The sequence below is a fragment of the Triplophysa dalaica genome, chromosome 22 (assembly GCF_015846415.1).
Source record: "Triplophysa dalaica isolate WHDGS20190420 chromosome 22, ASM1584641v1, whole genome shotgun sequence".
Lineage (NCBI taxonomy): Eukaryota > Metazoa > Chordata > Actinopteri > Cypriniformes > Nemacheilidae > Triplophysa > Triplophysa dalaica.
In genome coordinates, this window is record NC_079563.1 from 429296 (window position 1) to 453295 (window position 24000).

The 24000-nt window shown below is 35.8% G+C and overlaps 2 long non-coding RNA genes across 4 annotated transcripts; one reads left to right on the forward strand and one right to left on the reverse strand.

Annotated features, from left to right (window-relative positions):
- Window positions 1–115: 115 nt before the first annotated feature.
- Window positions 116–2534, reverse strand: LOC130411864 (uncharacterized). 2 transcript variants are annotated; one of them, XR_008905125.1, is made up of 3 exons: window positions 2398–2534; window positions 1568–1702; window positions 116–528 (listed from the first exon to the last, which is right to left on the reverse strand). It is a non-coding gene; the product is annotated as an uncharacterized LOC130411864 (long non-coding RNA). The 2 variants fall into 2 exon arrangements; XR_008905124.1 differs by lacking the exon at window positions 2398–2534 and having other exon boundaries at window positions 1568–2324.
- An 11-nt stretch (window positions 2535–2545) lies between these two features.
- LOC130411863 (uncharacterized) lies at window positions 2546–3976 on the forward strand. 2 transcript variants are annotated; one of them, XR_008905123.1, is made up of 3 exons: window positions 2546–2673; window positions 3295–3373; window positions 3775–3976. It is a non-coding gene; the product is annotated as an uncharacterized LOC130411863 (long non-coding RNA). The 2 variants fall into 2 exon arrangements; XR_008905122.1 differs by lacking the exon at window positions 2546–2673 and having other exon boundaries at window positions 2681–3373.
- Window positions 3977–24000: the final 20024 nt, after the last annotated feature.

Consider the following 24000-nt stretch of genomic DNA (forward strand, 5'->3'; position numbering starts at 1 on the left):
GTAGCCAGAAGTAAACCAGATCAATGCTGGCTTTTAAAAAGAGACCCCCAAATTTAGCCATAGAACAGCCTATGATTGCCAAAATCATGTGAAAAAATAACTTCCAATACCTGAATTGTTTTTCAATAAACATTTTTTATTTACAAATAAAAATAAAGTGAACACATTGTGTTGAACATATTTTTATGTAAAACGGAAACCTTTAGACTTTAAATGAACAGTACCTTAACACTTGAAAAAATGAAACCGAATACGGACTAAATGAAAACGTTATAAACCAAAGAAAGACAAAATTAAACTTTATAAACAACATAACACATAACTGCGTGTGTGCACATGAAAAGGAAATGAATGTATTTCGTATGTGTTCGCACGCATAAGCTATTGAGGCTCTAAATGAGAGGCACAGCTATTTATCATCTCCTTTCTCTTCAGCCGTTCTCTTCTTCCTCCATCCCAATCCGGAGCAAGCTGAAGCCATCTCTGGATATGACCGTTTTTTTTGTTAGGGAATTTTTCTCACCGCAGCTGAAAGACATACATAATTATTAAATATAGTTTTGGTAATTTAAAAAAAAAAAATTTGTGGAAACTATGGTGTAAATAAAATAATGGATAATGCACATTAAGTAAATGCAATAAAAGGTGTAACAATTTTTTATTCATATTATTTAAATACTTTAAACAATCCCTAATGTACTTTTTTAGATAAAAATTAAAATGAACATAACCTATAAACAGCATTATTTAATCTTAAGAAATAATTAGAGGGATTAATCCGCCTGTAGTTGTTCCAAGCATGTATACATTTCTTTGTTCTGTTGAACAGAAAGAGAGATATTTTGGAATAATGTTAGCAACCAGCTGTTCTGAAGCACCATTGACTGACATAGTAGGAAAAATGTAAAATGTAATCAAAAGTTCCCCAGAACTGTTTGTTTTCCTACATTACTCAAAATATCTTCTTTTGTGTTCAACAGAACCAAAAAATGAAATGTTTTTCCTACTACGGTGCTTCAGAACTGTTAGTTGTTAACATTATTCCAAAATATCTCTCTTTGTGTTCAACCGAATAAAGACATTTATACATGTTTGAAACAACTAGAGGGTGAGTAAATCAGACAGAACTTTCATTTTAAATGTCCATTACAATTTGTGACCCTGTCTGTGAAATCTAATTCTGAGAGAATGAGTATCAAAGTGTGATTTCAGTCATTCATTTCAATATGATTTAGATCTTTGACAAGGCCATAGTCAGTCAATATTTAATGCATCAACATTATATTTTCACATAATGTTATGTACATTATGTTATGATTTTAGGTCCAAAACAACTTCAGCTGGGTTTTCAAAGGCAGGGTCACATGTTTTAGAAAAACAATTTAAAAGGATTAATGCAATTTATACACAATTAGTACAGAGCACAGTGCTCTTGATTATTGATGATATTAAGCAGAAGAGCTGCAAATAAGTTTTTTATTGAAAACTTATTAAAATCCATATAAAACCAAGCACACAATCTCATATTTATTAAAGATATTTTTTAGAGATATAAATATACACTTACAAGTGTCAAGAAAAAGTTGAGGATTTAGTGGTCCTTTTGGGTCATGGCCAATGTTCCTCCTCTGAAATGGGTCAGCAGCTTATCTGTAGCTGGACTGGAGGAGTTCAGTCTCGCTGATGGTGGATTGGAGGACTTCTGCCAAATTAATTCAAAAATTAGGTCAAATATTAAGTGAATAATCCCATGTCAAAGATGTATATCATAAAGATGGAAACCAATTTTAAAGCTCATATTATCTAAGAAGTAGATTTTCATTAACAGTTTAGCCATTCCAGAATATAATGTGTTTAAGGATCCCTAATTAGTGATGTCTAAAACAATAAAGGACATTAATGAGTGCCATTCACTTGTATATAACATGCAGACACTTGAGCAGTTACAAATTAAGAGATTTATACATTTATAATCAGATACATTTTGAAATTATTGTATGTGTTATTTCATGTGAATACATTTTTAAATGAATATGTATCATGATTATATTGTATAAATCCTGACAAACAAGTAATACATTTTTAAACTATATAGTAAAACAAAGGTTAAACGTTTTAAATCAATACATTTAGTTGTTCCAAATGCCCCTATGCAGGCTGATTATCTTAATATTTGTAAGCATAAATAATAGAAAAACATTGATCCTGTTGCATATTAAAATATCAGATGCAAAACCCTCTAAGAAATCCTCAGTCAACCTACGTTACTCAAATTATTTTGCTTCAAACCCCACTAAATAACACACTCTGGCTCTGAAAATACACGGAGGAGTCTGATAAAATTACTCGTTTAAGAAAATTGTACCAATTAACAACAACAGCACCGACCACACTTACCTAAAAACAGCCGTTGAAGAAGAGACGAGAAGAATCCTGGGCGGGAATATAGTTTTCGAATCCAAAGTATCCCGTGAACCTGACTCAAATCAACCAATCAGATGACGCGAGAAGCTGTCGTGATCATGTAAATCGCGCCAAAACAATTAACCAGCCAATGGATGAACTGATCCAGATGCAAACTGGTTGAAAACTTGGTGGGAGGAGTCGGAGTTCTGCGCACGCGCATAGACTGCACATTTGATTTAATTGCCAACCGCCACCGATTCGTCTGAGGTAAGCAATGTGTTTTGAGTTTACACAGTTCCTTATACTAAAATATAAAATAAGAACCAACTTGTTGTTCTTATACTGTTCTGGGTTTTGAAACGTTCTTGCATTATAATCTTGTAATTTATTGTCGTGATAGCACACGGTCTGTCTGATGTGGAAAATGTTGAAAGGCCACATGCAGCATCGATAAAGTGTAAAGCATAATTTAAGATAGGCGTTTGGCTATTTCAATGCTCGAGGTAGATGCGATGGTTTATTACAGCAAATAGCAAACAATTACTAAATCTTACTAAAACTTACAACAACACATGAGCTCATATATGTAAATAAAACGTTTATTTGTTAAAAAGCAGCAAAAAGTAAGTAATGAAATAAGAACAAAAAATAATTAGAACAGAGACAAATGATGTAAACAGTATGTTATATCTAGATCTGAAAGTTATTTAAGCGTTCATTAGTTGAACTTTATATTCACTGTAATTAAATGTACAGACTGCTATAAACGGAGGCAGTCACTGTTGTGCTTAACATATGTCTTTTGAGTGTTGTTGAATTCTTATAATTTCTGACTGTGATTGAATGTAAAAAACATTATTGTTCTTATCTAATCTTTAATGGTTTCAGGTTGTGTCTGAACATCCCCTTTATCAGAGTGTTCTGGTGCACTTGCTTTGCATGCCGTGCTTTTCCTGTACCACTGTAGGTGAGGAAGATATTAAAAATCCTTCAAATGCTAATGTTCTTTGGCCAACAACCCTCTGACACGGTTGTGTGTTCAAAAGTTTTTTTTAGCACATGTGCTGTGTATAAATGTTCTAATCTGTTAACATGGCTGCTGAAAAACAATATGTGACTACAGGAACTATTGGAATTCAAATTATTAGAAGCTTATGTTAACAGATGTCCCAATGTGTGTACCGTGATGTCATAAACAACTAGTTGTTCAGTTTTGTTCCATACACACTGATTGGATATTTTATTCAGGTGGAATATTTTACAAAGAGAATTGTTGTGTTGTTGTACAATAAATTGAATATTATTGCCACATGAGTTTGTGAGTGAATGGATTTGTAATGGGTATGAATTGTTTGATTTTTCTTGCAGGTCTTTTTTTTTCTGTGAGACCCAGCTGAAGATATCAAGAGCTCAGATGTTGGCCTACAGTTCATTACACTGACTTCTTTGATGTTCCCTGAAAGACTGACTACTACCATTTCATTAAGCTAAACCGAGAACCTGTGACAGTTTGTGGAGTTTGAATTTAAAGTCACACATGTCTATCAATAAATTGAATGTTTTGTCATGAGCTGCTGTTTTCTATTTGTCTTTCACAACATCACTTTTACCTTTTCAAAGTCTTGCAGTTTGTGTTTACATTGTGTTAGCATATTTTTTTATTGGCTCAATGTTTGTTATACAAAGTAAAAAATTTTTTTTGCTATTAAACATATTTTTGTGGGCGTATTATTCATTGTTATGTGTATTTCACAAATATACTTATATATTTGCTATTTATATATTTGCTCCAAAATTAGATTTATTTTCAAGTGTTGGTTTATTTTGATTTAGGCCATAAAACTAAAAAGTACAATAAAATGTGAAAACATAATAAAAACTTTTCTCTTTATTTAAATCGTTAACTCATTTTGAAATTATTTTGATTATGATATTTCACTTCACTGATACCTTATTAACCTATTCTGTAACTGATACCTTAAATATAGCTCAGCACACTGCTATACTGCAAGCTTGTTCCCTGCTGAAAAACAATAGAACCTAAAAAAATTCTTAAGGTTTCCATTAAAATACCATCATGAACCAATAGCCTTTTCTATTAAAACCACAATCTATGTAACCTACGAAAATAATTAGTTGTATGACAAAGCATTAAATAGACAAAAATATGTGCAAGTGTTTTTTAAGGCCAGGTTACTTTAAAAAAGAATCAGCCTGAAGTACTTTTAATAGACAGAGTGCTGCTTTACTTGATATTTCAACATTTTAGTAGAACAGGCTGAGCGGAGTTAACCAAATCTGCCTGTAACCTGTTGCCAAAATGTACAAGGTAAAACATGTTTAAATGTAACCGTGCAATAATTGTGAATTACACAATGTCAAATGTGGCCTACAATCGCTAGACTGATCTGGGCCACAGACCTAATATCAACAATTGGTCCAACACCTCCATCCACAATCGGCCCAATTATTGTTTGCCGTCATGGATCCAGTACCATCACTGCCGCACATGGCCCACACTCGGCTGACTTGTTGCATGCCAGTGCCAGCAGTGCGCCAGCAGTGCCATTCTGAGGCCACATTCGGGCCGAGTCTGTCTGCTATGTGGGAAAGAGACTAATTAGCGTAGCTGATGTTCAGTATTTGTTTTATTTATTTAACATATTATGAATTATGTGAATGCTTGCTGAAAAGATGTGTCTTTAATCTAGACTTAAATTGGGAGAGTGTGTCTGACCACTAAATAAACTTGGAAAGGCTATTCCAGATTTTAGGTGCTACGTATGTAAAAGCTCTACCCCTTTTGGTGGATTTAGTTATTCTCGATGTTATTAAAAGTCCGGAGTTTTGAAATCCTAGAGAGGCAGATGGGTTGAAGTGTGATTTAAACTCTGTTATGTAGGTCGGAGCTAAAGAGTTTAAGACTTTATAAGTAATTAAAAGAACTTTAAAGTCAATACGATACTTACTGGGTAGCCAGTGAAGGGATTGGACCTGGCTAGAACTCTGGTGGCTGCATTCTGAACTAACTGTAGTTAGTTTATTGATTATGGAGGACAACTACTGAGTAGTGCATTATAATAGTTAAGTCTTGAGTTCGTAAATACATGAATAAGCAACAACACATATAATTTTTTTTAGTTTGCCGAGATTTCTACGGTATAAGAAGGCTGTTTTTGTGACATTTGAGATGTGATTTCCAAATGACAGGTTGCTGTCTAATAACGCCTAGGTCCTTAACTGTATTTGTTGGAGTAACAGTGCAGCCTTCAATTTGCAGAAATATTCTACTTACTTGTCTATGGTCCAATAAGTAATATTTCTGTTTTATTGGAATTTAAAAGAAGGAAATGACTAGTCATCCAATGTTTTATGTTTTGGATCCACTCTGTCAATTTTGAAATCTGAAAGGATTCATCTGGTCTTGATTATGGTCTAACAGTGGAAGCTAATTTCATGTTTTCTAATAATGTTGCCAAGGGGCAGCATGTATATGGAGAATAGCAAGGGTCCTAAAACCAAACCCTGGGGTAATCCATAATTTACATGCATTTGATTTGACCATTTAAATGGACAAACTGATATCTGTCAGATAATTAAGACCTGAACCATTGTAGTGCCTGTCCCTGAATACCGGATTTACTGTGTAGGTGATCTAAAAGTATGTTATGGTCTACAGTATCGAATGCAGCACTAAGGTCAAGCTAGACTAGGAGTGAGATGTTGCCATTTTCTGATGCTAGATACAGGTCCTTTGTAATTTTAACACAGGTTAAGTGCTAAAATGTGGTCTTAAGCCCAACTGAATTTTTTTGTGGATGTCATTATTTTGTAAGAAAAAGCACAACTGAGTGGACACTACGTTTTTCTAGTATTTTTGACAGATAAGGGAGATTTAGACAGGTAAGGGAGTATATATATCTTCCTAATTCACTGGGGTATAAATTTGGTCTCTTGACTAGACAAGACTAGACTAGACTAGACTAGACTAGACTAGACTAGACTAGAATAGAATGGACTAGACTAGACTTGACTTGATGAAATATCCACAGAGAACAAGAGCATGAAGCACATAAGTACAATGAATACACACGAGTAAGCACATTGAACGAGCACAGGACAATAAACACAAGGGCATTTTAAAGGGAGACTAACAAAGGAAGATAACAATGGGCAGGTGTGGGTATTGGAACACAGGTGGAAAGCTATACAAGGAACGTGAGGTCTGGGGCCAAAGACGAGACCGGAGAGAATGCATATTAAGTCATGATCGACAATAATTTGATTCTCTCCACACAAAGCCTAAGGGTTTGTCATGACTCTGCCACAAGATCAAGAAAGACATGACATGGAGAGGCAGAATGATGACAAAATTGGATCTATTAAACATGTTGGAGGTTTAGATGTTGCAATAAATTTAATCTAATCGTCCTATTTTATTGGTTAAAAACACTATAGCTTTTCTTGAGGGACGAGGGTTGATACTTATTCATTGGGCAGACTTGGAGGTTTAGTTTTAGAATATTTTCGATTTTCTCTGTAAAAGAATTCATGAATTCGTTGCTACTGAGGTGCATGAATATGCAGGTCAATCTATTTATTTGTAAATTTGGCAATTGTAATAAATAAAAACCTTGTACTCTTTTTGTTAGTTTCTATGAGATTTCGGAGGTGCTCGGCCTTTGCCGCTTTTAGTGCCTTTTATAACAGTTTGCACTCTCTTTCCACGCACTTTTAAAGACCTCTAATTGGGTTAGTTTCCATTTCCGCTCCAGTTTACGTGTTTCTCTTTTGACTTCTTGACTTCAAAGGTGCAACAGGTTCTAATGTGTTAGAGAGAATATTGCCCATGTTGCTGGTCATATCATTGAGCCATTCTGTGTTTATTTGGTATGGTTTTTAAATAAGTCAGATCTGGTAAGTTCTTTGCGAAACTATCTTTAGTAATCGAGGTAATAGTGCTAAGTTCACTTAGGCTCATCGCGTTCTCGAAGCCTGGCCTAAGATGCTAAGATGTTCCCTCATCTGCACTCAGAGGTATACACACGTTTAAATCATTAGCCATTAGTGATGTTACAGGTGAGAACAGTAAGTTAGGCAGTAAGAAGGGCAATATTCAGTTAGAAAAGGCTAGTAATGCTGACAGCCTGAGGATTCATAGCGAAAGATCGGATAGAAATGATTGTCAGTGTTATTTAGGATGATTTTTGTATGGTCTACACTTAAGTATAGATTTTACCCTCAGTAAAATAACAATTTAAAACATAAATCTTAAGATATAACAAGAATTAACAATGTCTAAAGAAGAAGTTTGAAAGTGCTTCAGCTCAAACCATGGCGTTTCTTGAAGTGAAACAGTTCGGAAAACAACATCTCAAGAAGCAACATCTGAATTCCAGCTGGATTTAACAAGATTTCCATAAAATGTTAAGTTTTGTGCCAATAGGATCTATGTGTCTTTCTGCAATAAACATTGTTTAAGTTGCATGCTCAATTCTTTAGTCAACATTAACACATCAAAAGGGCTGTGCTCTGTCCTATGCTATCCAGTGTAAACTACAAACATTTGTATCATATGTAATTCACCCATTAATGCTGTAAAAAATAGTATAGAAATGTGTATTGTTAAACTTCTTTTTAAAAACTGTGTCCTACATTCTTCCCCAAATGGCAATTGATTTCTATTGTTTCTATCCTATCTTAGATTTACGCTAAAACAAGACATAAAAAACAAGGATTAATATCTTTACATTTCTTTCCAAAGTTATGGTATCATGTTTCAATGATGTTTAGATATTTTTACTGGAAAACGAGATGAGTTGCACGTTTTCTTGTTGTTTGTCATCATATCCGCATGACATTATCACATTTTCTCCATTCCTCGAAGCATGTCATAACTGAACGAGCGTCTTACTCCATATTTCTTATGGGGGGAGTAGGGACATTTCTAAACATGTCTCTGGAGCTTAAAAGGGAGGCGAGTGTACTGGAGGGAGTTTCTTGGAGAAATGGAGTCTCTTTTTGCTTCAAGATCTGGCTGGCCGATGAGTGAAAACAAGAGTTCAGGACATGAGGGTGAAAGGAAAGACAAGGTCATATGGCGGAGGGGTTGGCGACCTTCTGGGCTGCTGTCAGAATGAGATTAAATAAACTGGAGCCAGAGCCAATGAGCTATGGTGTCGTCATTGTTTCCTAACAGGCAACACAGGATTGGACAAAGATGAAGACATCTTAGATTGGCTAATGTTTTACTGGAATCTGTAGTAAACACACATTGCCAAAGAACTTGGCCATAAACAAAACTAATGAGACAAGTCCCACAATGCTGTCATGAGTTTGTCAGACAAATAGAAATTATGTTCTGCTAGTAAAACATCTTTCGTTCTGTCCATCAAAAACAAGCAGTAAAGGGTTGAAGAATAGATTTAGTTGATATTTAACATGACAAGTGTATCTTATCAATATTATGTATTTATAATTATTTGTTCTTAACCTGGCATTTAGTTATGAAAGCATATAGCTTTATTTCATATTACCTTAAGAAACAGAATATAGTGATATAATGCTTCATATGGAATAACTGTTTTTTCTGGCTTTACTAGTAAATCTACAGTAAATCGGCTTTGCAACCAAAAGTCTATAGGTAAAAATATATCTACATTGAACTGAACCATCGAAGCTGGTGTATCCAGAAGAAAAGTTACATGAAGGGCAAGAATTCCTTGACTTTTTGGGTCCGATGGAACATATCACATCACTGAAAGCTATTTGGCATCGCATCTCTCTTCTTTTCATTCAAACATTCCTTTCAGGATGTTAGGTTCTCTATAAGAAGGGATATAGGAAGCTGTTTGGTGACTCACAGAACCTCCAGTTTTTTACATATGTTTGTTATTGAATCTGTGAGGTCAGTAATCACATTTTCCATGTGTGTTAACGATACTTCACTGTGGGTGTGTCCTGGGGGTCATGAGAGGATTGGTGAATCGCTTTGAAGCCAATTGGACCCCTGGATCCCACCGTCTTGTCAGTTTACTCACAGAGTCAAAGGAATTTTTGAGGTAATGTCTTCCATGCAGGCTCACATAAACTGGGGTGCTTCAATATATTACCTTACCATCTCTTCGTAGAAGAAGAAGCAGAAGAGGCTGAAACATAAAACAGGATCTTCAAAGACAACCGGGGTCTGGTCTGTGTTATCCCAAGCATCTCCATGGTTTTTATCAACAAATCAATTCATAAACAGGTGCTACACAGCCGTCTAATAAAAGTTTTGTCTCTATGTTGATTTTTTAAACTGATTGCCTTCGTGCTAGACTGACAGTTGCTGATGTGTTTACACAGAGAGTAGATTATTTGAACTCCTACTATTACTCAAACTTAGGGTAAGGTTTTTTTTTCAAAATTGGAAGAGCAATGAAATTATAGCAATAAAACTGTTCAAGAAACCTCCAATGAGTTTTGCACAGGCTTACAAAGTTACATTTTCTTGAGAGGATTTTAAAACTGAATTTTACACTTTCATACACAAAGACAGAAGCACAGGCAATGTGAACCACTGATTCCTGAATTTGTTAGTTCACCCTCTACTGGCTCAAATGGAAAAAGATGAAAAAGCCATTATTCAAAACAAAAAAGCCCTTTTATTTAGAGAAAAACGCAGAGTAGCTTGACATCAGGAACCCATTACCCACCCTCCCCCCACCTCCACCAACCACAACCCCCCACCCCACCTCAGACTCCATCCTTCCTGAAGGGTGAGAAGAGAAACTGCTTGTTGGCAGTAGACACCAGATTCTGAAGATCTGCTTTTTTATTATTACTTGATAACAACACCCGACTATTTTATTTTGTCATACAGAAAGTAATTTATGTCAGTGACTTCATATTCTTTACTATATACACTTCGATATTTCATATATATTTAATAAGTAGTTATATTTTGTATTTCTTTATTATATTTTTTAACTTTAATAAAAAATGCGCACCAGATAGTTTAATATTAATAAACAGGGAAGATCAAACCTTTTTATGACACAGTTACGGAAAATATAAACTTAAACGTCACAGAGAAAGAAAATTGTTAATGGTGACACTACTTTATATTGTCAAAAACTTTGGCAATAGAAATCTCTAACAACTGGATGAATCCATGAAGTCTGGATCTGTTTTGTCAAGTGGTCCTTGGGTTTCTTTTGCGTCGCATTGAAATTCCAGACGTGCATACCTTTGTGTTCACTCAAGGTCAGATCAAAGCAACCCAAATCATTCGCAGTGTCCTGGTTTTTACTGTATACAAACCACCTTTAACACATCAACTCATCCCATATTTACAGATAAATATCTGTTAAGCTCATGCTTCGGTTTGAAACAGATCTTTATTGGTCCTCGTAAAAGCCCTTACAGCCCTTTATCTTTTTAATACTGTACATATAATGGCAGGCTGAAGAAGAGTGTTAAAAGCTTTAGCATGGGCACTGCTGTGTTTTATATAAAGTCACAAGCTTTTCCTCAGATTAACACGTGTTATACAGATGGTTCATCAGAGAGCACTTTAAACAGTTAACAAAAAAAGTGTATAAAGAGCCTGACAAAGTTGCAAAAAATGCACTTTGTGTCGATATTAATCACAATCAGTTAAATTTCCCGAGAAGAAGCTAAGCAAAGCACTAGCTGTACTGTTATAAACATATGTGGTTAGCAATATTCGCTTCTCTTACATACTTACATTTCTAGCTGAATGTGAGACCTTTTACATATCATCCGGTAAACTTTGTACATCGTTTTGGCCAGGGATTTTCCATTTAACAGGAAGGTACCATCTGTTATACATGCAAAGTGACCGAATATGTTTTGCTTTTGTGTGTCACTTAGGGGCAGGTTTATCTTTATAGGAGTAGTTCACTTTCAAAATAAATTTTCATGATAATCTTGTCAGGGTTGTGCCTCATCTTGTCGTATGTTTGTTGGTCTTGTGGAAGAACCAGGACGGGATCCCATGTTTCATGTTAAGGGAGAGGTTTTTGGGCCTTGTGGAATGCCATACTCTCATACTGCCATAGTTTCCCGCACTTTCGTCTCGTTATTGCTTGTTATGTTGTTAACGACCCGCACCTGTCCCCTCTTGATTTTGTTCCCATATATTGACGTTGTGTCTCTTGTCTTGTCATGTGTTGGTTCTGTTGTGTCATCCGTGGTGAGTCACTGTGTCTTGTAAAGTCAAGTTTATTGTAGTTTTATGTCAAGTGTTAGAGTTAGTCTAGACTAGTTAGTCCTTGTTCCTGTTTCCATGTTCCGTTATGTTACCCCCTCGTGGGTGTTTGTTTTTCTTTGTTATTATTTATTATTAAAGTCTGTTAACTTACCCACTTGTCTGCACTTGGGTCCTCTGTCCGTGTCCTCACCATCCAAGTCCCTGTCAGAATGAAATAGCCAAATCAGGACCCAGCAGACAGAGGGATTGTTGAGGGAGCGGTCGACGCTAATGGACTCCCTTCCAGGGTCGAAGCCGACGGGCTCCCCTCCAGAGTTGAGGCCGCCGGACTCCCTTCCAGGGTTGCGGCTACCGTGTTCCCGTCCGGGTTCGGGGCTGACGGATTCCCTTCCAGGGTCGAGGCCTCCGGTGTCCTGTTCCCCCCACAGATCCCTGCCGGCATCCTAGCTGGTACCCATGCCAGTGAGTCGACTCCCTGTCCTGCCGGTGATCCAGCTGGATTACTTGTCTGCTGCCCAGCCGTAGGAGTAGGCTACCCAGCCAACAACCTCCTGTCCCGTCGACATCCAGTCCTGCCCAGCCGGTGGTGCTGGCCTTCCAGTCCGTGTGTCATCCGGCAATCCAGACCGTGTGTCATCCAGCAATCCAGTGCGTGTGTCATCCGGCAATCCAGTGTGTGGTGCAGCCGGCCACTGCAGTGCCTGGTGCGGCCGGCCACTGCAGTGGCTTTACTTGACGTAGGCGGAAGAACTGAGTCAGTGTCTAAGTTGAACGTTCAAGTTTTCAATGTAATAACTTTATAAGGGAAGTCATGAACGCGTATCGCAGAATAGAGCAAGGCGAGCATTTGTGTTTATAAAGTATCTGGTATCGTTTAAAGCCCTTTAAGGCTGCACTGAAGCTGTCGGTTTGACCTTCAACTGTTTGGAGTCCATTGAAGTCCACTATATGGAGAAAAATCCCGGAATGTTTTCGTCAAAAAACGTAATTTCTTTTCGACTATAGATAAAAACATGAATATCTTGGATGACATGGGGTCGAGTAAATTATCATGAAAATTTACTTTGAAAGATTTTTGCTCAGTCATATATTAGATCATACATTAATAACAGAGACTAGGGGAGCTCGATGGGAAGGACATGTTATTGGTTGTTTGGAGAGAAGCCAAAGATCGTGGCTGTGAGGCCTGTTCAGTGAAAGCTCTGACAGTTTGGACTGGAGGAAAGAAGAGCTTTCATGTCCTGGGTGGCCTCTTTAGCTTCCATTCAAGAGCAAGACACAGTTTGACCATCACATCCACAGTTCATCATTGTCTGTGAGACTTGCAAAAATGTACATAGCTGGATACCTTCCCGTGTTTTGACATTATGTAGTTTTAAACAGGTAAAAGTTTGAAGAAAATATAAAAATATTATACAAAATACACTGCTCATTTTCTCACAAAAACAGATGGTAAAAAGACAAAAAACACCATTGTATTCCAAAGCCAGTATTCAGTATTGTTTTTTTCTAATAATAATACAATAATCATAATTCACATAATTCAAATTAATTCATATAAAGAAATAAAACCACTTCCATTGTTATTATAAAAGACCTAGTCCCCCTTGACTTGCATTATATTGAAATGGCTGGTCGGCACATTCTTCGATAATTTTTTCAATTATAGTAATATTTCAATTTTGTGAGATGTCATACTATTGTAAATGAAATGTCGATAAGTAATGAAGAAACGTTTAAATATGTATTACAATTTTGAAACACATTTAAAATGCCCCAATAACTATTCACACCATTTAAGTACATTATATCCTCACTTAAAATGTAAACCTAACTGGAGTCATTTCTGAGCATTAGTCAGTCTTGAAACAACTCCAAAGGGTGTTAACCAACATTCTAAGCGCACCAAAGAGAGACTTGAATGGCTTCAAGTGTCTGTGTTTGTTTAAAGATTCTTTAGGAAGGGAGAGAGGCAAGGATATGACCAACCACCTGTTGTGATGCATTGCAGAAGTTGGCCTCAATCTTACCCTGAACTGTAAAACTATGGAACATGTGTGAAAAAAGGCTGAACCAATGAAGGGTGGACGTCCCAACGGAGGGGCTCGCTTCCAACCGCTTTTGCAATACATGTAAATCACTCTAGTTTCTCTGCTTTTCTTTGCTCGCCACTGTGTGTCTGGTATAGAAATTCACAGTTTGTGTTATTCTACAGCCTGAAAAGGTCACTCATGTCCATCCATCAAACAAATAATCATTATGAGTACCACATCCAGCTTTTGATAAAGGGCATCAAGAGAGACAGCCTGAGGATTAGGAGGTTCACAGGGTTATGATCTCACATCTCCATGAACAAGATATGTGTCACAGTCTCGTCTATCCTCATGCCTGTTCCCATCACACACCTGTGCCATGTTTGTAATTATGGCACCTGCACGTCTTCAGCCTGATCACTGAACACTATATTTTTTCTTCCTGTTCTTTGTCTCGTCTTAAATGTTATGATTAACGTAAACTAATTGGTAATTGTAATATCTGTAGAAGTAAAGTAAATGTCATACCCTCCAGTGTTTTCATAAAAGAGTTTTTGTTTGGTACTTACCATCGTCAGTCTTTCCTGGGAGGGTCCATGACAATATGAGGTAGATGTTATCTTTGTAAAGTCAGCTCCTGTTGCATTCCTGCATTTTCTTGAAGATGAGAAATACATTGCATTCCCCAGCACGCTCAGCAGGAAGCTATACCTCTTGCTGTGATGTCCTTTCTTAACCTCCAAAAGCCTAGTTGCTGGGGTTCAACTCCTGCGCATATTGGTCTTTGATGAGTACCCGTAGAATTCACATTTGTGACCCTGGACAACAAAACCAGCCTTAAGTAGCACAGGAACATTTTTAGTAATCACCAAAAATACATTGTTGGGGTAAAAAAATATTTATTCCAAAAATCATTAGGATATTAAGTAAATATCATGTTCCATGAAGATATTAATATATAAATTTCCGACCCTTAATGTTTAAAAACTTTCTTTTTGTGATGGGATGGCTTGTTACAGTGTCTTAGATTAACAATTTAAAAGGCGATTTTCTCAATATTTAGCTTTTTTTCCACCCTCAGATTCCAGCTTTGTAAACAGTTGTTCTTCCGCCAGATAGGGTCCTATCCTAACACACCATATGGACAATTCCAACGTTATGGACGTGACATTTTGCGTTATGGACGTGACATAAAAATGCTCAGAGAAGGAATTTGTTACCATTATATTGAACCATTTGTTTATATTTTACTGAACCCTTGTTGATAGAATCTAAACATCAAAAAATGACAGTCTATGAAAATAGATACACTGAAGTGTATTTAAATTAAGGAAATAATCATGCGTTATGGATGTGACAAAAAACGGACGGGGTTTTTGGGAGACGATTAACTTTGTAGGATTTATGTGAAATAAAATGCACAATTCTGAAGCAATAATACCCAATGAATGGAGAAGGGATGCCTCTTTATATAACATCTAATAGTTACTCTATATTCATCTTCATGTGTACATTTATGAGGAATATGTAGCGTTATGGATGTGACAATCCTGAAAATGGCTCTTACCTGACTATGAAAAATCAGGCACTAAAAATAAAACAAATGCTTTACAAATTTGAAGAGAGATCCCACATGGGTATTTAAACCACCAAATATTAAAATCTGTGCTGTTACCGTAGTAAAAACCGCTGGTAAAAACTTACTTTTTTCGTTGTAAGGTTTACATTTTCACAGAATTGCCCATATATGAATAGAAAGTTTATTTCTTAAAATGTATCATTAAGACTGGTTTTGTCGTCCGTTTAAAGTTTTACACAGCATGCACTTTGAACAAATTGCCTTACATGCTTTCTGAAAAGTTTTGCAAAGTCAGCAAATCATATTAAACTTGCAAAATGTCTTTCTAGGGTTTTATTGGAAATATGTAATAGATGTACTGTCCTTGGGTGTTTACATTTGTATCAACCTTATGACAATTCTCAATAGTTTTCCATCGAGCTGTATCTGGTAAACAGTTGATATTGAACGGATCTTCATGTTTTTCCCTATAATGGTTACATTTTCTCAGCGATCCTTTAGATTCAAGATTCAAATAAACTTTATTGGCATGATACAATTTTTTTTACATTGCCAAAGCACAGGAAAATGAAATATAAACATGCTCAAATACAGATTAAGATATAAAAAAGTACATAAGCTACTATACATACATCTCAATGTAAACAGAAAAATGCAAAGTATCGATGACAATTCTCAGTGAGGGTTACAGGTTCCTGTCATAGTGTCAGTTTGTGTGTGTTGTCTCAGTGTTTTGTTGTGTTGGTTGTTCTTTCGTCGTGGCAGGACTTGACATATCTTGCAGCCAGGTTTGAGATTCTTTCTGCTTCTCTCATGCCTCACTCTTTCTTACATCATTTCTATCTACCCTTTCTTACCTTCACAGGTTTGTCTCTTTATTTCTATTCCCCACTGCACGTGCTTGTTTTCTCAGTTGCTGCATCAGGGCTCTCCCCCTCTGCCCCCTAAACACCCAGTGAATAGTTTATTTGATTTATTGTGGAGCTGCAGAAAGACTCAGGTTACGGCTTTGAAGTCATCAGTGACTGCAGACCCTTGGCTCACAAATCGCTCCTCCAACATTAGCCAGGCGGCCTCCACTCACGGGAGAGAAAGGAAACCCTTGTTGTGCTGCTAAGCACTGAGAAGCAAAGTCAGGTTAAATGGAGATCTTGGCAGTGTGAGGTTTTGTAAAATGTGGCCCCGTTTCAGTGACGTGGACATTATGCGGTTTGGAACACATCAAGCGTTTGACTGAAAGTCAAGTTTGGAACTCTGTCTATTCATGGGTATTTATAAAGGAAACACACAAACAAACTTTTCAGACACCAATATTTACCAAATGAATCTTATTTGGACTGCTTCTTCTGAAAATCTGCTTTATTGTATTCATTATTTTTTATATTTATTTTCAGAGATATCTAATATTTTATTAACATAAATAAATAACTTGACAATTTAATGATAAAACCATGTTATTCTTTGATGTTGCAAATATTTCAATTTTATCGTGTTATATGAATACGTCAGTATCATTAAAAGAAAGAGGGCCCACAATTATTTAAAGTTGCTGTTTATTATATTATTACTGGGGTTCTGTTATTAGATGTTAACTAATTTAGCATCTGTTTACTACATTGCCATTTGTTCTTCTTGTTGACTTTGTCAGTAGGCAGTATAAGGAGCTCTTTCAGCACTTCAGGTATTGTTTTGACATCAAAGCTTTGCACTTAACACCCAGCCGCTAATACACTATCAGTGAAAGAGCAGACGGTCAAACATCTGTGGACTGTATAAAGTGTGAAGTGTTACAGGGGGCTGGGATCACTGAATGAAGCTCATTCTGAGCTAAATCTGACCTCCACATAAACTTTCTGACTGGAGTTCTGACCAATTCTCTTGACCTAAAGCTCATTTTCCTCTCTTTTTCTTTATCTTATAATTTAACACTAGATTAGATAAGCAATCTGTTTTCTATGTAGCGCTTTATGTTTGCTGGAAGTAAACTGTGAAGAATGAAAACAAGAAATGCTATTCCTGTAGATTCAAGTGGATTTTTATTGTTTGACAATGTTTTTATAATTTACAAATGTGTTTTCAATGGTATTATTCTTCTGTATCTTTGTTGTTATCGTTGTTGCGTGGGTGTTTATTTATTGTTTGTTTGTTAATTTGAAGGAGTGCAACAATAAATTCAATCATCCCCAACATCCACCCTGCCCCCAGCATATAGTGTACACAAATACATTAAACATCACAAACCTTTAGGCCTTTATAAATAAAAAGTCCCTTATTATTTCCCTATATATTATCACTGTCACTTTCTTTATTTTGAGTATGTAGCTTAAACAAATCTGACACCCCATATTGTCTCCAACCATTCTGAATATTGACAGTTTGAATATAGACATCTTGGACAGAACACATGGAATCCATAAAAAAGACATAGATTGTAGACTGGGATGGCAAACGAGACAAGTGAAGGGATGTGGTGTAAAACTTATCTTCCATCCATTTGTTTGTGTGGAGTTTTTAGATTGACATCAGATGGTTGGAAGGTGGACAAGAGACTCCTCCATCCCAAACATTAGCTAACTCAGGACTGACACCACAGAGCATGTGAGTTTTGTTGACAAACAACAAAGGAAAGAAGATTTTTTTTGCAAAACACAAAATAAGATATTCTAGAGCAGTGGTTCTCATTTTTTTCAGGACAAGTACCACCTTTAATTAAATTAGTTGTTCCAACCTAATGACCGTCATAAAAAACATATGAACGAAGACTCAAATTAATAGTAGACCTGTGAGTCTACATCTTTACATCTTGTCCTACAATTCAAAGAATTAATAATACACATTTTAACAAATAAAAATACTTTTTATTCAACAGCTGTTTTCTAGCTAAAGAAAATGTATTTTCCATGTTTTTCAAGTAAGACAGCAGTCATAGTGGACACAAAACACTTTTCTGTAGTGCACTGTAAACAGGGCTCTGTAAATGACTATTAAGGACTATTTATAAACTTTGTCGGGACTTAATAAAAGACCACAAACCTATATTAAACACAAACAACGTGGAAAAAATAGGTCAGTTTAACACAGAATATTAATATATGTATACTTAAACATCAAGAGAACAGCTGTATATAACAAACAGAGACTCACACTTACGGCAGCAGGTTTATCAAAGTGGCACGTCAAAACTAATCGCAATCTTCACTTCATTGATTTAACCTTGAGTAGATGCCGATGCGGATTTGCTGAATTAGGGCTTTATAGCAATAACAACAGCTTTAAACAGTGATTCAAGGCCAGAAATAAATAAGAAGCTTAATTTACACGCAGCTCATCAGAAGAGAGAGAATAAGAGACTCACAACCGTCTATCTTCTCCTGCTCTGTGTATATGCATGAGTTACATCAACCCAAGATCAGTAAACAATAAATCATATATATTAAACAACTATATTAAAAGAGATGTATTCCGTATTTATCTATCATGTATTAAACATTTTAAATTGTATTCAAAACACAAAATGGAAATTAATATATATAGTTTTTAATTTTCCTGTCGTGTATTTATATAAATTTGTCATCTACAGCTTGATTCAAATGATTTAATAGAATAAAAATGAAGCTGTTGCATAATTTCCTCATCCCATCACAGGTGTATATGATTTTAATGTTGATGGAGTTAAGTATTATTTTAATTGTGTGCCATTGAGTCAGATAAACAGTGTTATGTCAACTGTTTCATAAGCTTCATCAAGAGCAGAGGAATATATCTAGTCTATCTAGACAGAGAGATAGGTGGTCCATAAAGAGAAAGAGTACACATTGTTCACATATATAATAACACTGTAACAATACAAAATAGGTTAAAAATCGGCAAAGTTACACGTTAGAATATTTGGCTGTAACTTGTGTCATGATCGGCAGGTATTGAACTTTTCAACTTCACCTTAACTTTCTAAAGGGAAGCAGATTCAGCCATCAAGTCAAGTAAATTTTTATTTTTATAGCGCTTTTTACCCATTGCATTGCATCAAAATAAAATCACAAAGAGAAGACATGCTGAACAGACAGAGAATAACCTTAAAAGAAATATAAAATAGAAAAGGTATACAGAAACATACAGATATAGACAAGTTCCTATAAAAAATAAATATGATATACCAATCACAATTCATTCAGTTAACAGGTAATGATACTATACACTTTCTCTTTTTTGTTTCTGAGAGCAATAATTGCTGAAAGCAACATTAACGTTTCCGATCTCTTCATGACACAAGGCTACAGTATCCCACAGGAGATGGATCACATAAGCACCATTGAATTCACTCTCATGCTAGCTCTCATATTGTTTTACTGCTTATACTGCTCAGTGGATTATTTTTCCCAGTTTTGTTTACGCCACATCACATAGTTACCAGTCTACTTCCTAACACTCATTAAAAATAATTGTCTTCCGGATGCTTATAAGATTGACCTGAATGGAGTAATTTACTTGAATGTTTAGCAGTAAAGTAAATCAAGACAATCAGAAGCAAAATTAAGGTATATATGTCTTACATAGATAGTGGAAAAAAATACCTGTTTAAAGACAAAATATGCAGTTCAATAGAGTAAATGTTAAACTAAAGTCTCTAGACTGATGAAGCAGAAGATTTCCAAAGACATTAATGGTAGGCTATTCCTTTACTCAACATGAACTATTGCCGAACTTTGTCCTGACAGTGAAAAAGCTCTTGGATGGGTTTATAGCCCACTTAGTGGAGACTGTTTTTGAGATTCCATCTGCTCTAGTGTTTATTTTGTCCATTCGAGTAGTAATTATTTGTCCAGAATCTTTCCTGGCCAGTCTGGATGGTGCCATTGTCCTTTTTTCATATCTACGAATATTCCAATTTTGTATTATTTCGATGAATCATACATAGTGGAATTGTGAAGAATCAGTGACTGCCAAGCTAGAATGCTTGACATTGCATAACAACGAATATATTATATGCATGCTGGCAACACTTTTTAAATTATTAAAAAAAATATTGGAAGTGCAAGTTGTATCATGGTGTATCAAAAGTTTCTCTGCACTTTGTCTGGGCAAAAGAGTTGTGCTTGATCGCAGTCAGAGACTACAGCCAACGGACAACACCACTAATGTAGGCTGACCAACACTGACATTGGCTGACTCTGGACTTGGTGTAACCGTCATTAAAGTCATGCCCTCATTTTAAGCTAAGTGGTAGAGCTGCACGATTCTGGATAAATTGAGGATCCCGATTCTTTTGTTTCAAATAGAGATTGTGATTCTTTTACGATTCTGAATGATGACTAAAAGAAATACATAATTTAATAGCGGTTCTGACAAAAAAAATGTTTATTTAGGTATGTAATATGTAGGACTTTGCTTCAAAATTATTACATATTTCATGGATAACCTACAATAACTATGGTGAGAAATCTTTAACCACAAATTACTTGAAGTAAACTAAAGTGTTTTTTTACTTTAAATGCAAAAGTTTCACTTCCTAAAAAGTATAAATGCATTGAAGTAACTTGTATATGAAATATTCTTCAGTAAAACAAATTCATAAGGTGACACTTATTTATTTTATACATTTCCCTGATTTCTACAGACCGCTTTAAGGGGTCTTTACAGAAAGACACTACTGATAATGAAGAGCTCTAATAGCGCGGCTTCTCTGTTAGCGTTAATAGAGTAATAGGTGCTCTGATGACGTGTTTTACGATAATGACGGATATAAGCGCTCATTCGGATTTGTCCGCGCTACAAACTTCAATCGTTAGTTTCGTTACTACTACTAGTTTTGTTGTCAGGCTGTTTTTACTTTATATGTTGGTTTGTTATTTGGTATTTGATACATAAGTGTATCGAGCACAGAAATACTAGGTCATACATCCAATTCGTTTTTTGACCAGCTGACCATGTTAACCATTAGGCGTAGAAGCCAGCACCGTTAACAGTGTAAGGAAGTCAGAATACATGAAATAGCATTTATCCCCCCTTCCTTTAATGTTATGAATAGAATATACTTACTGTATGTATTGTTTTATAAAGTAGTGGTTGTTCATCAGTGAATTGTATTCACTGACCTACCCATGTATTCCCACCTTTGACTTTGTCTGGAACGCAGCTTTAGATACTTTATGTCCTGCCAGCACTTCCTGCCTTGTGTGTAAATACAAAATTAGTTATTTAAACAGTTTTAATAAAGCAAGAACTAAAACCATCACCATACAAATATGTGCATGTCCAATGTGGCCATGTGCGCTTTAACTTTTAAATGAATTTGTTTAGAGATCTGTTAAGTTTAAGATAAATATAAGATGAGCAAGTATTTGAGTTTAAAGACTGGACAGCATGTGGGTTTTTATGACTTCTGGTTAAAGGCTGCACAGCGAGACTGCTGGTGACGTCTGTACCACATCACAGGACAGACACATTTGAATGTGTGTGTGTGTTTGGTGTTTTGACTCTCATGCTGAGCAGATTTTCAATTTGACTTTCAAGGTTTCAGTGTTTTTTTCCCATCAGGCAGACAGATCCACCCATAAGACCTATAAACCCTTTAAACTTCTATGCGCTGCTCTGCTATCTAGAGGTTGTCACCAAATGGCAGACAGTAACTCATTGTGAAAAGCAAATGTATTTTTTCTATAGACTGTATAATTTATTCATAGTATATTACCAACTATCCATAGATTGTTTATTTATGTATTTTATTAAAGTCACAATATGGAATAATTTTGTTATGAAATATCAAAAAATCCATTTCACAGTGTGATATATTGCAGTTTGACAATGTTCCCAAGAATGTGCAAATCGGAGAATTCCTATTTAAAATAATGGCACGTCCCTTGTATTTGTCGCATATCAGTGACTTAATATCCGCTGCCCCGCACTACCCTCAGTTTCCGGTAGTAGAAACTACGGCAGTGCGGAAGTGGTTATATAGCATCTGGGACGCAGCATCTGTTGTTATGTAATTATGGATCACGATTACTCTTCGGGGAGTAAAAGAAACCTCAAAAAGTGTAAACGTAGGCAAATGAGGCAAGCAGGCTTTTGGACAAATGAAGAAATAAAACAAGAATTAATTTCGGCGTTTTCTAAATGGAGAGAGCTTCGGGCCAACTTGGACTCGACAGAGACTCTCGCATGTGATTTAATTGACAGGTAAGCAAAAATTTTTTATTGTACACGAAATACTCATGCACAGATTATTTGAATAGTTATGAATGCAGTTGAAATACATTGTATGTCGCACAAAATTATGTAGCCAGTTATCTTAATGGTTAATAACAGTTAATACTGTGGGTTCGTTCAAATTTACTTTTTAAACTACGACTGTAAGAGTGTTTTAAACAGGTAAAACTGTGTAGCATTACACTACCAAATCAGTTGACAAAGTCCAATATCAGTCACAGGCTAACGTAGCTTTACATTCCACGTTTCTTGAAAGCTAATTCATAACGATGTTTTAAAATAAAATTACTTAATTACCCCGTACGTGAACATGACGTGCGATCTCCATACGCCTCTAGATGATGAAAACGAAATGTCCCACAATTCCACTCTCCCACATGACATCATTAACTTAGCCTTTTTTTGTTGTTTCGAAAGTGCATCTTCTAGCGGTCCATATATTTCATATTGTGGCTTTAACAAGATCACTTAAAAAAATCATACTGTAAGTGATGACACTATTCACAAGTGTTTGTATCAGAGTGGAATTTTCGATCATAATATTACATTGATTAGAAGGTTTTTGTTGATATTTCACATTATAGTATCAGGACTCAACCGTGCTCTTTCAAAGGTGAGATATGGATGTAATATGTTTCCCCCATATTTGGGATCTTGCAGTGCCTGAGCAACACCCATTGAGATAAATAAAAATGCTGATAGATCTAAGATTCCAACAAAAGATACAACCTTTTGCTGCTGTCAGTTGCAGCAAATAACACATTATGAGGACCACACCAGTATCACTTGTACACATTTTCCTTAATTTATGGTGAAAGGAAACCACAAAATGGGAAGTCATGAGCTTTTTGTAGTTAAATAGTGTCTAAGCGATTTTATGTTGTGTAAAACTTATTAATCAAAATACAGCACTAAAAAAAAAACTTTAGAAATCCCAAACTTTGGCTGTTGGTTGAGTCAACTGTAATGTCAGGTTAGTTGGGAAAGCATAAATATTTTGAATGCTCTTTAAGGCATCAATATACAATGGCTTAGTTTCAGTTGTCTCTGATAAAGTATTTGCCCACAACATTCATATATGCTGTGTATCATTTCTATTTTCTGAAACTGAATGTATATTTGAACTTCTGTAAATGTTGATGAAACATATCATATAGTTTTATAAAAGTTGCATTTCCACAGTAGTTCATTCTGTCTCAAACCAAAGTACTAAAAAGTTTGCCTCGGTTTTTCCTTACAAAAATAAACCATTCTACATCATTTCCTTTCAAAGTGACCCTTGAAAGAATATATGAACCTGAAACCACTCTCCTCGTTGCCAAGGACAACACTCAAGTGTGATAAAGGATGTGGCTTTTGTGGATACTTTACAAACCATAGTTGCGTGGTTCTTACACAGTCTGATACCCTCACAATAGTGAGTTTTGTAAGAGTTTGGACTTATTCATGCTTTATCACAGGAAATGAGAGGGGTAGGTTGTTTACATGGGGCTTGCAAGATTTAAAAAAAGGCTTGCCGGGGTTGCTTTCTTTGTATTTCTATGTATAAGGTGGTAAACAGG